The 16,962-nt window shown below is 44.6% G+C and overlaps 1 protein-coding gene and 1 long non-coding RNA gene across 2 annotated transcripts in view; one reads left to right on the top strand and one right to left on the bottom strand.

Moving 5' to 3' along the window:
- The window catches only part of LOC308179670, a 43,146-nt gene extending 38,842 nt beyond the window's left edge, over nt 1-4,304 (top strand). Inside the window, exons 11-12 of the long non-coding RNA XR_013940472.1 lie at nt 1,179-1,696; nt 2,106-4,304. This is a non-coding gene — a long non-coding RNA (uncharacterized lncRNA). The remainder of the gene's footprint in view (nt 1-1,178; nt 1,697-2,105) is intronic.
- The window catches only part of LOC308179656 (uncharacterized protein), a 224,520-nt gene that overhangs the window by 125,969 nt on the left and 81,589 nt on the right, over nt 1-16,962 (bottom strand). The gene's annotated exons all lie outside the window — the stretch shown is intronic.

Here is a 16,962-nt window from a genome sequence, read left to right as displayed (position 1 = left end):
GTTTTCAGTTCCCACTTGGTGAATTATTGCTAGGGATTTTTTTCCCTTCAGTGTTTCCATGAATGTGGTTGAGGCTCTGATCCAGGAAATGGGGGGAAAAAACCTCTGAAAAATGTATCGCACCATTTCAAAACTCAAGTGGAATTAATTAAATCCAAATTTCAACAGTGTGTCCAAAGTTGAGCTGGGATCAAGATACACTTCAGAAGGTTTGATTTCAAAACAATCCCTTTGCTCACATGCACATAATTTAGGGAGTTTTCTGTGTATCCAGTACAAAGCAGGAGCTGCTGGGTACCTGAGATTAGAGGGAAAAGGTGGTATTTGCAGGCCAGCCTCGAGAAAACATTTTTCTGCCTGATTCAGTTTCTCCTAATCCTCTGCTCAGCAAGCTACAGATTGGAAAAAAGAGTCAGGAAATAGTGTTGTGGAAAGGAAAGCCAAACCATTTGAAATGGAGATGCTGTGGCTGGTACGCTCACAGTCTGCTTGCTGGAGAAGTTAGGAGAAGTAAAGGGGGTTAAGAGACAGCAGAAAAAGCATTCTGGATGTCAGGCTTGAGCTGAACCAAAATAGTTTGGTGATGAAAGCTTTCCTCATGGTGAGGTATGCAGGTCTACCACTGAAATGGGGTTACCTTAGGGCTCTTTGTGCTTCCATCCTTCCTTCAGTTAAATTAAGATAACGTAACTTTCTGCCCCATGGAAAACAGATTTAAAAAAATAATGCTGGTAGGGTGGAGCTTTCTTAGATGTTTTTCAAAGCCCAAATGCCAAATTCTTTATTTTCATGCATGTGTCCTAACTAGCTCTAAGAGGGTTACACATGCATCAGTGAGAAGCAGGACTGGCTCTCTAATGTTGTTTTTACCATTTTTACCAATTCTTTGTCATGTCTGTGTGTGTTTGTGTTTTCCTTGGGGAGGAAACCAGCATCTCTCATGTGCCTTGTAGTGGTGACTTGGGGGGTAGATGGCTCCTACGTGTAAGATCAGTTTTGCCTCTCTAGTCTCTGCAAATGGGGAGATTTTGATTTTAGAGCCTGGGAATGGGAGTGGTTCTACCTCATTTCTGCCAAGCAGCAACATGTGCTGCCAATGTTTTCCTGTGAATTCTTTATCCAGGCAGGGGTGTTGTGAGTCAAAGTTCTGAAACTGTCTCTTTTCTATGGAATTTCAGGTGCGCTGTGAGTTGATTAACCCTGTTGCAGGAAACAAGAACTGAAGCATACCCACCAGCCACTCTCTGAGAAAACGGAAGACTAGATGTGTGCCATACAACGATATTTACAAACTAACTTAATCACCAGAAGAACAGTTTTATCTGTAAATGCGAGTCATCACTAGACGTACTGTATAGCAGCAGCTGTACCTCGTGGAAATACTATGGGGCTTATTTGATGAGGACTGCGCATTGCCTGTGCAGGCTCAGAATCCCAGAGTTATGCTCAAGCTCTGGAATTAAAGGAGCTGAATTCAGGAATTAAAGGAACTGATTCACTCTGACAGGGCTGGGAATCTGTCTTGTCGAACTTCAGAGCAGCTAGACCTGCCAGTACAACAGCAGTACTGAAGGACAAGATGAATGCGTTTGTTCTAAAGACCTCCCAGCCAGATGCTACCCCTGCTGTATTTCGTACGGCTTTCTGCAGGCAGAGAGTTACCACCGAAACCCGAGCCAACTGATAACAAAAGCAGGTAAGAGCTAGCTGGGTCTACCTTTTCCTGGCAGCTCTGACACTGGCAATACAATGATAATGTGGTTCAGCAGAATTTCAGAAGCTGAACCAATGCAAGGGCCATGCAAACATTTTGCCCCGTTGAAATGACTGCTGAGAGCATGTTTGATGCTGCAAGTCTTTGGTGAGTAATTGGCATATCAGAAATTCATTTCCTCCTGTTTCCTTCTGCATTGTATCAGCAGTGCTGCAAGGAATGTTGCCTGATGCAGCTTGGCAGCAGCATGACCTGAACAGCATGACAGAACTGCTTAGACATTGTTTCTAAGCTGAAGAAAATCACTTTTTCCCATTTTTTTGTTGTTGCTGTTCGTTTTGTTTTTTCTCCTTTACCAGCTGCTCAGGGAGACTTGGCTTTGTTTTCACAGTGTGGACTTTTCTGCTGGAGCTGGACCCTGCAGCACCCTGGTACGCTAACCCGACAGCATCTGAACCCAAACTCTACTCAGGAGCAGAGAGCTTGCCATGATGGAGGAGCAGAGAAGGCTGTGCAGATTGCTACCAGGGCCAATGGCATTGAAGTAAGACACTTGCTCAGCTTTCATCTCCCTTTTCTATGCATCTGACCAGTCCTGAAAGGGCTCAATATTTCTTAGAAAATCGTGAGCCTCTTGTCCACATCTGTGTTTGCTGAGAGTACAGTTCAGCCCCTCATCCTTTCACACCACGTTCTCCTATTCACCTTCTCTTTTCTTATGCCTGTTGCTTCCTTTCTCATCCCTGGAAGAGAAAATGTCCTAGTATTACCTCATAGGTACGTGCAGTGTCAGCCATTGTTTTCACCACTGAGCCACCTTAGGAGGTTTCCATGTCCCCGGCACCCTCCAAACCCTGCTTTCTGCTGATATGCACTGATATCTCCTACCTTCCTCTCCTGCTACTTGGCTTATGTGTGTCCTCCGTCACTCTGCCCAGGTCCTCTGCACCTTGTTTAAATGCAGGCTTTTAATGTCTTTTGGATGTTTAAAAAATTAATGAGGAGGGAAAATTATATCAGTATAAGAATACAATAGTTTCATATTCTTGTTTGACTGCTCCTGGGATGCTTTCACATGTGGCAAACATACCCAAACAATCAATCATGTGCACCAACAGGGTGTAACTGTAAAACAGTGCCTGACAGATAAAGATGTTTCTTCCAGAAAGTCTCCCAAACACAGCACAAAAAAGAAGGAGCTCCTGCTTTTGCTGAGTCAGGGCCAGTTTCTTCTCCCTGACACCCAGGCATATTCTAGCAGATAAGATAAAAGCAGATACTGTGTCTTATGAAAATTAAACATCAGGATCTTCTTTTTCCCTCCTGGTCCTCTGAGTAAGGAGGTGGACAAAGTTAGCAGAAGCTCATAAACATAAAAGAAAGTTGGGAGAGAGTTGGCTTACAGCACACTTGCTTTAGCAGGGCCCAAGTTCAAGTTGTCCAGGTCATGGAACACAGTGTGAGCAAGTGGACAGTAACCAGCCCACTGCTCTCTACAGCAAGACTGCTGAGAAGGTGCCATTTCTAGGGAGTGTGCTGAGGGGGAGCACTCTGGAAAATGCATGTAACAAGAGCACGTGCTGCAGCTGTGAGTGCTGGGGCATGAAGCCACCAAGTACAGGAGTCGTGACTTGCCCACTTGTGTGTGTCTCTTCTGTCTGAGCAAAAGACTTCATACCACTGCTCCCTGCAGCTCTGGAGCCTCGTTTTTCAGCTTGGATGCTCCGGGTCCTCTCTGCTCTTCTTTGTGCATCTCACATCTTTGTGTTCTTTCCTGTGTCCTCTATTTCTCTGCATTATAAGCACATATTCTTCTATCCAAGGCTTCTGTACAAGGATGGGATTCAGCCTCTATGCAGAAGGCCCCATGAACATTAAGCCTTCAGGGACTTTAAGTGGACATGCTAGAGAGTCACTCGGATATGAAGCTGAGCCTGCTGGGCATGACAGCCCACTTTGGGTTAAGCTGCCTTATGCAAATTGTGGCCTGTTTGTTACCAGCGTCTTGTAGGGTATAGGAGCTGTGCAGGGGCTATGGGCAAGGGAAGCAGCCTGATGGGCTGGGTTTTGTTATGTTACGTGTTTTGTCCGTACTGTAATTGAGCTGGTGCCCAGTGTAATCCACATATGCATGCCCTTCCCCAGCATCAATCCTCTCTCTCACGCAAACACTGATTTGGGGTCTTCTCGACCCACCTTCCTAGAGAAGGGACCTCAGCAGGCAGCAAGGATCCAGACAACAGATATTTCTGCTTATGCAATAGGCAAACCTTGTAGTAAATAACATGTGTAGCTTTGTTATTAAGCTTGATCTTGTTAGGGGGGCAATAAATGCTCTGTGATCATTTTTCTTGTAGAATATCAACACAGGATAAAATTGTAGCTCTGGCTTTGCTCTTCCTGTTCATTAGAGCTCCATGCATCTTTATGCCATGCCCTCAATCTGTTGCTGTTTGCCATGACAGCTGCAGCATGTCCCCCACTTCCTCCACAGTCATTTTGCACATGATAGATGCCGGCAGTTCTTGGGTTTTACTTGTCCCTTCCCATTTGTCCCCTTTTCACTTTTACAAAACTAACTTTCCAGCAAATGGTGTCTAATTTAAAAGGGATGGTTTGGGCAAGATACCTGTTTGCTGGAGAGCAAAATCAGGGACATCTGGCATTCATTGAATTTTAAAGGCAGAGAAAGGACACAACTAAAATGCAGATACAGGGATTTCCAGCTACTTTTGGGGGGATGTTATTTTAGTAAATTGAACTCAGATTTGTTGTAGTTGCTCCTAGTTGTAGCTCTGGATATAGTCAGGACCGGGCCACTTTTCTAATTATATACAATGAACAAACTAGCTTTGTTTCATCAAACCTACTCTTTTGTCTCTGCTCATCTGCCTTTGTTTTCTCTGCACAAGATGACTCCTTTAAAGGCCTGAAAACACTACTAGAGCCATCCCCGAGTCCATAGCCTCCATGTTTCTGCCAAAAAAGCTGCCATATCACAGCCTGAGTCAGGTATTTATGCTGTACCTTAGGAATTTGAGCTGGGTACAGAAAAAGCACTTGTCTCACCCCCAGTTTCTAGGCTGATTTCCAACATGGGATCCTGTCTGGTTATCTGGTCCTACAAGTGGGAGTGAGACAGATGCTCCCCCTGTCCAGCCAGGGGCAGCTGGCCTGGCTGCGTGGTGCAGAGGAGCTGAGTGGTGGCCTGATGACCTGAAGCTGCAAGGCTCTGATCAGTAGTTACAGAACAAAAGCCAGCCCTTTATAGCACTTCAAAACAGTAGAGCTTTATTTAAACTTGAAGAGAAGAAATGAGTCTTTGGCATTATGTGGGGAGAGGAGACTTTGCTTCTAGCTGCCAGTAGTGCATACTTTCTAATTCAAGAAGGAGCAGTAAGGCAGATCCTAAAGACAGCAACAGGCGCGAACCCAAAAAAATCCTGGCTTTGCCCATGGAGAGACTGAGAAGTTGGATCCTCTAAAACAGAGGCTACTTTATAAGTAGTTAGAAACTGGGCCACACACAAACCGGGTATATGAGGGTAGCAGGGCACCACTCTTTCTCTTTTGCTGAGGGATCTCCAGGCAGGTCAGCACGCAATAAATCACTCCCTAATGACCCCCTTACCTGCACACAACAGGTTTCATGTCAGCTGCCTCAAACTCCCCACGTCCCTACTGCTGGCAGTGGCAGGGTCCAGACGCGTGTGAACCCACGGTTTTATGCAGGGCAGATGTATGTCAGTCCCTCCTCACAACCCTTACCATGTTTCTCTCACTCCCCTCTTTGCTGTTCCTGGCTGTATTCTCCATGCTCAGATCTTCCCTTTGGAACTGATTGAAAGAGCCTTAATAGTTTAATCCAAATTGCCCTCCAGTTCCCCTGTGATGCAATTAATTGAAAGCAGGATTTTACCTCTCTGTTCTGCTTAAAAGTGTCCCCTGGCCATCAGGTCGTCCTGCTGCGAGATCTAAAATCTCTGCAGAGATCTGTCTGTATTAGCTTGGTTTTCTGAGGGGATAATCCTGGAAGACAACAAGTACCCCAGCATGGCAGTCCCTCAGTCAGTCTCTCCCCAAGTTGTGGGCTGTTGCAGTTTAGCTTCAAGACTTTTTTCCTCCAGTATTGAAGCTTGCAGTAGCAACCTTAATTTTTTTTTACATTTTTTTCCCCAAAGTAATCTGTAGTGGGAGTAGCCCCTAATGTCTTCCTATTACGTATTTTCTGTTGAGGATTTCTATAGATCTGTCTCCTTTCCGCAGAGTTAATCACAGAGATAGAAGACAGGCCTTGTCTAGCTGGAACATGCGGTGAATCTCCTGTAAAAATACTGTGCTTTATACAGCCAAAGTAACAAAGACAAAACTTGAGCTGAAATCCAGGTGACCTAAGAACAGTGTGAGGCTGGAAGGAAAAGAATGGGAGACTGTGGCATGGTGTACCCCTGATTGCCTATTTGTTTGGCAGATGAGTGAGGGGAGGTCAACGCCTGGAGTGCTGTAGGGCTCTGATTCCTACTATTTCTTAAAATTAGTTGTGAACGGTATAGGGAGAGGTTCTGAGGGCTTGGTCATGTTGCCCCCAAACTCTTACCAACAGCGTCCTCCTGCCCACGCAACCCATGGGCAGACTGTGGCAGGCACTTTGTGGATGGACTCTGAGCCAAGGCTGTGAGTCCCGGTTTGGCTGCTCTTCCTTACAAAAGGGAAGCGTGTTTTGTTTTTCCTGGGCTGTTTGCAGCACCATTCGCTCCAGTCTGGGAGAGATGCCAGCCCCTTCCAACGTTTTTCCCCAGTGAGCAGAATAACTCTTTCTTCAACCTGCCTTGAGCTCTCAAAATGGCATCCTCAGGTGTGACATGACATATTCTGTTGCCCTGCCGTTGGCAGTCTCCTCTTTCTGCTTATCCATGCTCCAATTTGTACACACCCCTTGGGAATGGCATCCTTTCCCCTATTAGAGGTGGCGCAGGGACCTGGAGATAAGAGGAGACAACTCTTGCTGAGGTCACTGGAGTCTGCTGTGCAGAGCTAATTCCCACAGCACAAGGATGCAACTCGGAGGGCTCCTAGGCATGTCCTGGAAAGGCTTCACTTCATTTAGCTACCAAGCTTTTCTTGGGATTAGAGCACAGTACATCCTATAGGTGAGCTTTATCTGCAGTGGGCGATCCCATCCTTTCAGACCCCCTGAATATAGTGGATTTTTGCAGACTAGGAAGCAAATGTGATCACAAACCTTCCACCTCCATTTAAAAGCTCCCAACTCCCCTCGAAGGCCCTGGCAGCTAGACACCACCTCTGCTGCCAAACTAAACTTTGCCATGCTTTATGGTGGGACAGGCTGCTCAGCACGCAGCCAGAGGTGGGCCTCTGCTGAGCATCCCTGCAGACACCCTGGTTATGCCAGCCTCCATTCTAGCTAGCCTCCATTCTACACGGCCTTTCATACAGGCTTGTATTTCCCCTCTGTAGCTACCTCAGTGTAGAACTACCTTCTCCTTAAAACGAACTAAAAACCTGTGTTTGGCCCATCCTTACCTCCTAAGAAACTGTGCTTAGACTGCTGATGCCCTGTAGAGAAAGCTGAAAGACCCCTTGAAGAGACTGGTTCCTAGGTTAACAGCCTGGCCCAGCCCACTGTATGGCTGGTTTGGCACTTTGCAGATTCTCTGAAAGACATCTCCCCCTCCCTACTTTGTGTTCCTGCCAAGTGAGCTCTGCTGCACTGCGTCCCTGATTTTTTCTGACATTAATTACCCTTTCCTGGCTTGGATTGCCCTGTTTGTAGCCAGGAAACCAAACTTACTTGTGCCTGGAGTTAGGAGGAAAGAGAGTGCGTCTTCCTCCTTGGACAGCTCACTGCAATAAGCAGGTGTCTGGGTCCTTCCTATCCCAGAGAGAGCTCCTAGAAGGTTTTGCTCATTGCAGCCTTGTCTGGATCCAGCCAACTGGTGAGTGCCTGCTTTGCCTGCTGGAGCAGCTGAGAGTGAGGGTAACTGGCCAGCCTCGAATCCGTGTCCAGCATCTTTAGAAACACACCAAACAGATCCAGCACAAAGACAGAAACAGCAGTAGGAGTGAACCCTGGAGGCAGCCTGTCTCCTTTCAGATGTGATTTTTAGGCCACTAATTTCAAAGATTTCTGCCTTCCCTTGACCTGGGTGCCCGTGACTTCCCCATCTCATCTGACAGCCCTACCCCAGCAAGCGATGTTGCTTCCAGCAGGGACATGGTGGGTTCTAGCACCTCACATCATGTAGCCTGTGGCAATGTGACAACCCTAGGAAGGATGCTGCTCTAAAGGCACCGTTGAGGACATTCCTGGCACAAGCCACGTGCCCAATGCTACCCAGTTTCAGTTCTCTTGGCAGTTGAACACTAGCTCTGAGCTTCTGTTGAGGGAGTACAAAACCTGAGCCCAGGTTTGCTGCTGGGCTTTTGGAGATTATCACAGCATAAATCAGGAGGAAGAGGCTAAGGCAGAGAAGAGCAGACATGGGTACATGGCATTGTTCCTGACACTCTTTCCATGGTGCCCTGAAATTGCCTTTATCCACCCAAAGGAAAACAGCAGCCCTTGGAGAGTTTAACTGACCACTCAGCAGTTGTGAAGTCAATAACCCATATTAAATCCCATGCTATAAAACAGCCAGCAAGCAAAATCCATACTTTCCTTGGAGAGAGCAGCAAAGTGTCTTAAAAGGAACATGTGTGTGTGTTTGCCACATCTTTGAGCTCGCATCCAATATCAAAGCACCAACAAGGCAAAGTTATTTCTAAAATACAGCACCATCTAGTGCTGCATTGCAGCACCTCACTGCAAGCAGCCTGCCTGTCCCCACCTCGACACCCCACGGCCCTGGGGTCCACTGCTCCCTTTCCCTCCCCAGAGTGGAGTGGGCTTTGATTTGGTTCACGTGTCAGATGGCAGTGTGTTGTCTGAGCGCTGCCTGAACAAGTCTCTTTGTGCATCTGTGTACTCACAGCGTTCCAGCAGCCTCTTGCATAATTCATGGAGAAATTCTGTCAAAACTTCATCCAAACCCCAAATCATATGTGAAATGCAGCTGGAAACCATCTTCGCAGATTAGAGCCATTGCAAACATCCCTTCCCCCTGCTCCACCACACCTTATATTTCTGCGTTAAAATAAAGGCAGGCAAAATTTCTAGTTGTGTAGAAATGCTGGTGCTGAGTGACACAAATATGGCCAGTTATATGAGCAGCAGCTGTGACCTAGTGAGGGCAGTGGACTGTTGCTGAAGGTCTCTGATGGGTAAAAGAGGTGATATCAGCAGGTTACATTTCATGATTTAAAGCCTTGCATTTGCACTGGAAAAAGAAACTTCTAGAGGGTTGAAAACTGCTGATCTGAAATATTTCTTAAAGAGGGATTAGAACTGCTGCAAACACCACTTACTACTTGTAGAAATCGTTTGGCCAGGAGCAGAACTGGCTAATGATTATGGAGTTAATTTCACCTTGTTTCCTGCCACCTCATCATTAAAAAAAAAAAAAAGATTTTTTTTCTACACACACAAAATTCGGTGCTTCAGGTTAAAACCAAATTCTCTTCCAGTTATATCCAGTAACTTGGTAATTTAAGTCATGTAACAGGGCACTAAGAGCTCCTGTGAATCAGAGCAACCTTTAAATCCCAGCAAACTTACGCTCCTGTCTCCTTTCAAACCCAGGCTCTGTGAGTTGAAACCCTTCAGCTGTAGGAGCACAGAGGGTGAAACTAGTAAGGCAGGAAATGCTTGCAGCAGTGCTGTGTGATTGGCTTGCCCTATAGGCAGGTTTCCTTCTGCTTTTCCAGGGTGAAGGAATGTTGAGTGAAGACAACGTAGTCTGGAGGTAGTTCTTTCTGATGTACTTCGTTGTTGCATTTGGGATGGAAAAGGTTTGTTCTGCGGTAACCAATACCACAATGGGGGACGATGCTGGGGAAAACTGTTCCTTTCACAAGCAAGTGCATGATCCATCTTCCCACATCTATTTGACCGCTTAACCTGAAGGAAAACATCATGTTTCTTTGCACCAGGCTTTGTTATTTCCCCTTTCCAAGAGGATGAAACCAGCATGGAGGTGTGAAAATCTGGAAGTAGGGCTGCTCTGTACAAGAGGAGACAGTTTCCTTGTGACAGCAACAAAAACAAAACTACAGAATATGTAGTTTGGAGCTAGCCCCAATGGCAGTAAAAATTAAATTGTTCATTTAAATTCTTTTGTTTATTGAAACACAAAAGCCAGCAGCATAGGAACTTGCTTTCCATGGCTTGCAGCAAAGGCAGGGTTGAGGGGTTGGTATGAACTAGTTCTCAGACACAGCTGTGCCTGAGACCCCAGGAGGTTCTCCTTTCAGAGACCCACGCCACAGTCACGAATGGTGCAGGCTCATAAATCCAGCTGGCCCAAGCATTTTGCTACCCAGCCATCAGGAAGCACATTCTGTAGGTGGTGTGCCACGTGCATCTCTTTGCTCTCACCTCCACATGGCAAATGAGCCTCTCTTGTTGATTTTTTGCACACACACTGCTGCCTCACGCTGGAGCAGACTGGACTCTGGTCTCTAATGAATGCACCGTCTGCCCAGCAATGTCGTGCCCTGAAGGAAAGGAGCTCCCAGGCCACGCAGCAGCGTCCACATGTGGGTGCTCCCACCAAGTCCTTCCTACAGGCAGTCTGAATTCAGCTGTTTGCACACACAGAGTTGTGGTAAGCTAATATTCAAATAAAAATAGTTGCTAAGGCATACTTCTACATAACTCCCCTTAGCGCTGTCTTTGCCTTTCCTGGGTCAATGTGGGACTGTTCCCTACGTTTGCTCCTAGAGCTTTTATTTCCACCCCTGCCAGCCTAATTGTGAATGTCCTAGCTGAGACAGCTTTCAGCTTCCATCATTTGCTAGGCAACCAAACGTCCATGCATTTCCATAGGGGTCTGTAAACATCCCGTGGTACGTTCTCCTAATTAGAAAACAATGTCTGTAGTTGTGTTTGCATTGCTCTGCTTATTAGGAATTAAAATGCCGGGTGTGTTTTGTGTTATGTGCAACCTGAGATTGTTCATTTGTGTGCTGTTGGGAGGGTTTTCTTAATCGCTTTTTAAGAAATGTATCTTGGGGGTTTTTCGGTTTCTGAATTAACACAGGCAGAGGGTTTACAGCTAGCTATTGTATGAAATTACAGGTCACATGTTACCTGTGAACTTTCCCTAAGTTTATTCAACTCCAAAACTGCAGCTGGGGGGGGAAAATTGCATGGGTTCAGCAATGAACCACCTCCCTGGGAGATGCTACTTGTGGTTGGGCTGTAGTTTCAGGTCAGTTGGGTAGGTCTGGTAACCTGTATCTTAAAGTCAATGAATATTACTGAAAAAAAGAAATCAGAGGATTGCTAAATTTCTTGGAAGATTCCTAACTTTGTAGAAGCATAGAGAGAATCTATGTCATCAGTGCTTGTCTGCCATATAACGCAGGCTGCAGTAATCAAAATCAATTCCAGATCAATGTATTTTGAACTGAATATGTGTTTGAGAAAGGAGTCCAATCTTGCTTCAGAAGTTGCCAGTAGTGAAGAGTTAATTGCTACCTTAATAAATTGCTCCAGCTGTTAGAAATTTTCACTTTAGGCCCCCACCACCAAATCTCATTATACCTCTTGTCTGCCAGAATGAAAAGCCTATGATCAGTTTTGTTCCCCATATTTGTGCTTCAACAGAATACAAGATCACTCCGTAACAGGAAGAATAAGTTGCAGTCTCGGATGCTTCTGATTAAAAGCTATTTTTCAGCCTTTTAATTCATCTCACAGCTCTTGTCTGAATCCTTTCCAGTCTATCAGCATACTCTGAGTGGTGGGCCCAGGCCCACTGTACACCACAAAATGCACCAGCACCAAACGCAAAGGTGATGAAATCACTCTTTGTCACTGATTAAGTCCCACCACAGAATCACAGAAATGTTGATTGGAAGGACAATTTTTGCACACACACTAACTATCTGTTGCCCTAAAGAGCGAGGCACAGACCTTAACTCCCTTTCATGGTCTTGACCTGGTCCTTGCCACCTCAGAAATGGCTGAAGGCTGTAGCACGGAGGATCCTCGGTACTCCAAGGTCTCTGGGAGTCCCCATTGCATTAGTCACTAAGGACACAGGCACACGGTGCCGTGCCTCTGCTGGGCTGCTGCAGAAAGAGCCTGATTCAATGCTAATGCTTAAGCAAATAGTGCGCTGCCCTACCAAATCAGGAGCAGCCCTTCTTGCTTGTTTTCTTCCCGGCGTTTGAACTGCAGTGCATTCCAGTTGTGTAAAAAGACTTTGCTGTTTGGAGTGTGCTGGAATCAGGTGGTGAGCATACCAACAGCCAGACAGGATACTGAGCTTCCTGTGAGAGTAAATACTGAAAGTCATGCAAAGCATCTTTCATTCTGGCTTGGCCGCAACAGCCAGTACAGCCGCTGGAAAGGAAGGGACTTCACAGAGACAGAGAGATTATTCTCTTCTGGCTTAGAGACTACCTGACCTTTTAATCATATTTGTAAGCCTGCATTTTTAAAGGTTGCTTACTTTGTTGGCAGAATGTGCACCTACAAGCCTTCATTTTCTGGGAGCTTGCAGTCTCGCTCAGGGAGACAGAGCAAGAAGTTGAGAAATTGTACTTGTGGACAGTCTGTCTTAAGGGCTGTAAGCACCGTTATCACCAGGAGAGTGACACTGGCTTTGTCTTGGGGTGTTGTTTTTATTTAAAGACATAATTCAGAAAGTCTTCCAAAGGAAAGACTACAAATTTCAGGGAATTTCTTCTACAACAGAGGCAGAGCTCCTTTGGCAGAAAATCCTTGACCTATTAAGCTGTCCTCAGAATTTACAGGGACTAATTTGAAAAGCCAGATTCCTCCCTAAAATTATATGGAAACCATTTGCTAGGCATTCAGGACACCTTTCCATGGGGTGTGGTTGTTGACATATGAACGGACTGGAGCAGATACCAATGGCATCCTTAGTGTTGCATTTTACAAGCTGCGTCATTCACAGTCTTGAGGTCAGTGAAATTGCAGCTGTTCCGTGTGGTTTGCTGATATCGCTGGATAGTCACAGTGAGGATGAGCACAGGAAAGCCACTGGGATCACAGTAGCTGGCATATTCTGCAACAGGTGATTCCGACCTTTCGTCATAACATCCAGGTGTTGTATTTTATACTATTTAGTACACTCCCATTTGAGTGGGCTAGGAAGAAATCAAGCCCTGTATGGGCATGCTTGAGCTGTGTTTCAACAAATACTTTAATTTCCTTAAACAAGTGCAGTTAGAACTCTGGCCCATTACTCCTTACTCCTGTCTGCCCTTGCTCCCCACCTGTAGAGTATAAATGGCAGCAGAGTCTGGCTCACAGGGATGTCTGATGAGAGAAATACCAGCACCGTGCAGGAGCAGCTCAGTTAAATCAAGTCACAAGATTAATTCAAGTCCCAGTATCTACAGCCTGGTCGCAGTAGGACTTCTCCATCACCTTGTGCAAGGAGTTTTTCAGTTTTCTGACAATCAACAAAAATGAGATTATACTCTAAAAAAGCTTGCCTTTCATACTGATATCTACAAAGTTCATGGTCTTCAAACAGTGTTTTTTTTTTCCTAGCTGGTCTATTATCTGTGCTTTCCTAATAGAAAATTCAATATTTTCATTTTAACTTGCAAAACCATATTTATATCAAACTTTGTTTTGATTTTATAGACTCACACTACTTTTAGGGTTCTCTGTTATTCACCAAGGCTTAAAGCTTTTGGAGTCATTTCAGTAAATCAGACTTTATGGCTATTTTCATGAGATCCAATGTAACATCAGTCCAGGCTTTTGGAAAGAAATGGATTTCTGTGCTGCCAGTTAATTTGTGAAAAGATACTGCAAGGATATTCCCTCCCCATTGTGTGTTTCTTCCCCAGTAAAACTAGAGTGTTCTAACACTTTAATGTCTGCAAGAGTTTTAATATCTCTCCCCTCTTGTCTAGTAATGTTTTAGGTAAAGAACCAGATACGATACCTTTTTAACAGAAAAGGAAATAGCTTAAAAGCACTGTGATATTTTTTGGAGTGTATCCAGTTGATCTGTTGGTCTGTACTTTGACAGTTGGCTTTATTTATTGTCCATGCAGTATGTTTAAAGTATTTTATTGCTTCTGCAGTGTTAGCAGAGATCTCTGGAGAAAAGGAGGCTTGATGGGGATGTTTTGAGGTTTGTGTCCTGCAATGTGCTCTGCCCACTGAGGTTTTCATCATAAATCCTGGTGCTGTAACCCCATTCCCTAGAAATGCAGATTCCAAAGTTCTTTATCAACATCACTTGTCTTCAGTATCCTCGTGAGAAGTGTATTAGCACTGCATTTTCAGTATGGTGCTGGAGGGAGACTGACTTGTGTACAGTCTGTAAGGCATCGCAAATGAACACAGTTTTCCCTGAAGTGATTCCTCTGGGAAGAAGCAGTCATAAGGGGGTTGGTCCTAGTATCTTAGATGCGGTTACTCCAAATGGCCACATCCTTTCAAAGCATGCTCCTGTGCTCTTCATAACCTCCTCTGAAAACTACTGTGTTCCACTACTATTTTTCATGGTCATGCGCAGTTATTCACTTCCCTATTTCTACTTCATGCTCACAGTTGCTGTCCTCTTGCACAGCAGGAAAATGACCAGCAGCTTCTTACTTCATATGCATCACCTGCAAGACAGCCATGAAACTGTACAGTGATAGGATAGCTGCTGTCAGGAACATCTGCAGGGAACAATCACTCCTCCTCCAAGGAGACCCATCTGTATGGTTCTTGGGCAACAGATGACGTGTTTAAGGATGCGGGTCAAAGCTCAAGGGATTTAAGGGTTGTATGCCTCCCTTTCCCAAAGGTACCACAGGATCTTGGATAGAGCATTGAACGTCCCTGTCACACTTCCCCATGTGAAATGCAAGGAGTGCTTCTGCCTTTGGTCTTTTTGTCTGTTGCAGTAGTAAACTCTTCAGTGCAGGTACTCTATGGAGAGCACAGACAAACCCTGGTTGTGTTTGGGATTGGTGTTACACTAGCATATAAGGAAAATGTAATGAGAAACGTGACTCTTAAAAAATCACAAAATAGACCTTTGAACTCTGTTCTCCTGGTGAGGAACAAACAAAAGAATGTGATCAAGTGTGTGGTAAAAACAGTAATAAATATGTGTTTGACAACTTCTGAATCTTACTCACTTGACACCATATTGGAAAAAAATAAAAAAGCCTTTTAGACATTGCAAACACGCATGGACTAGAAGCTTTAAAACTTTTCCTGTAAATTACAGCTCCATTGTAATGCAGATTTATATTAATGTAGCTTTAGTGCTTTAAAAAACTACCTGTCCTGAAACGAAACATGTGAAATTAATCTACTCCAATTCCTTTTGTGTTATTCTCTTTACAAGCTGGAAATCTAACTTATCTGTATCTGATCAAGTGCCAATAATGATAGTCTTTAAGCAAAAACTTACCCAAATTCCTGACATGGTTTAGTTTCAGGATAACCAAGTACAGATTTTTCAGGGTATTTCTGTAACTGATTTTGTATTTGGTGTATATTTGTAAGAGATTTCTGTCATATGAGAGAGGCTAGGGTCATTCAGAGTTTGGCTTTGCACCTAAATTACTGGTGTTGGTATTTATTTCCTAGGCATTTTCTTTCAGCGGTGGGAACATTACTGACAGCCTTTTGACAAGGAGTGGGATGTGGCAAGCCTTATACCTGGACGCAAGGACATTCCCATGTCTTTGTTCTGGTGGAGGGAGAAGTGTCCAGCATTAAACTGCACATAGCGCACATCAGGGCGTGCATTAGTCAGCCCTGCCGGACAGACGTGTTATTTCCTATCCACAAGGCACAGAGGTGGCCTGTCCATGTGAAGGCAAAAAGTGCAAGTCCAGATCAGAGACTGGAACTCATGATTCTGGCTAAATTATTTGGCATTGAAGCAGCTTCCTGCACCTGAAATGCAGTTCAGGACTATCCTCTACAAATGCAGATCAAAAAGATTATTATTGCACCAAAAAAACTTTCATTCTGTGTGCAGCGTGAGAGAGGTTGGTGCGTACCAGGTAGTATGGGACAAAGAGAGATCACGGCCAGAAAGGAAATCTTGTGCGACATGCACCTTTGTGATACCACAGCTGTATGAGGATTTTGCTGCGCCATTCACTCCTACCCGCGGTGGCCTGGATTCAGCATTTTGGCTGGGTGCTGTATACAGCATGTCTTCGGGTGAGTGATTCACAAGCTCCTTGAAGTCTCCAGCTAAGCCAGCAGGAGCACAGCTGTTTATACTTATATCTGCTGTTTTCTTTTTATTTGGGGTCAAGCTTTAAAATTAAACTTGCCTTGAGAAGCAGAGGGTAATGTGGGAGCCTTTCTGGTTCTGCACTTACTGGAATGGGTACAATCATTCATATTTTGCCCAATACTCAGTGATAAAGCTGAATATTTTCTAGACAGCTGCCATGTCTAATCACACTTACTTGTGTTTAAGTTTTGAAAGCTGATTCCTATTTCTGGTAAGCTTTCATGCCATCTAATGGACACAACATTATTTTAAAATTGTGGACACAGGCAGAAACACTGCTTGAAATGAGGCTGATTTTAAATCAAGGTAACCCTATTTAGAGTTAATTACGACCCCTTGAGGGGACCTGGCTTGAGAAACCCTGAGAATATTTACAAAATTGGGATGTTAGCCCAAGGAACATTTATTGGGCTTGAAATAAGCCCACAACTTTTTCCTTTTTTTGTTTCTCTTTTTTTTTTCAGCTTGAGAAGAACAAGTATAATTGAATTGGCAAAGCGTTCTCTCTGACATTGATTTTTACAACAACTTTACCTTTTAGACAAAGTCTCACATGTTATTGATTTGAAAATTCGTAGTGAATGTTTTAAGATCTGGTTTCTCTCCGCTCTGGGGAAGAGAAAGAGCAACGTGCAAAATAGTACAGTATAAAGAACAGGTCAGGAGCAGAACAGTACATAGGCCATTTTCCTGCTTTTAAATCCAGCATTTGGCTGCGTGTGTTTCCAGAGTTTGTTGTTGCTGTTGACTTATTTCTTTCTGCAACTATGACAGTTACAAAGGGGCACAAGCTACCTCTGGACTAATTTAAGTGTTTGCCCCATGCCAACACAGAGCTCCACTCTTCAGATGTCAAACAAGTCTCTTAAGTGGGGGAAAATAGCA

The sequence above is a fragment of the Anser brachyrhynchus genome (genome assembly GCF_964034855.1).
Source record: "Anser brachyrhynchus genome assembly, chromosome: 17".
Taxonomy (NCBI): domain Eukaryota; kingdom Metazoa; phylum Chordata; class Aves; order Anseriformes; family Anatidae; genus Anser; species Anser brachyrhynchus.
The sequence above is the reverse complement of the archived record's forward strand: the minus strand, read 5'-3'. Positions and strand labels throughout refer to the sequence as shown.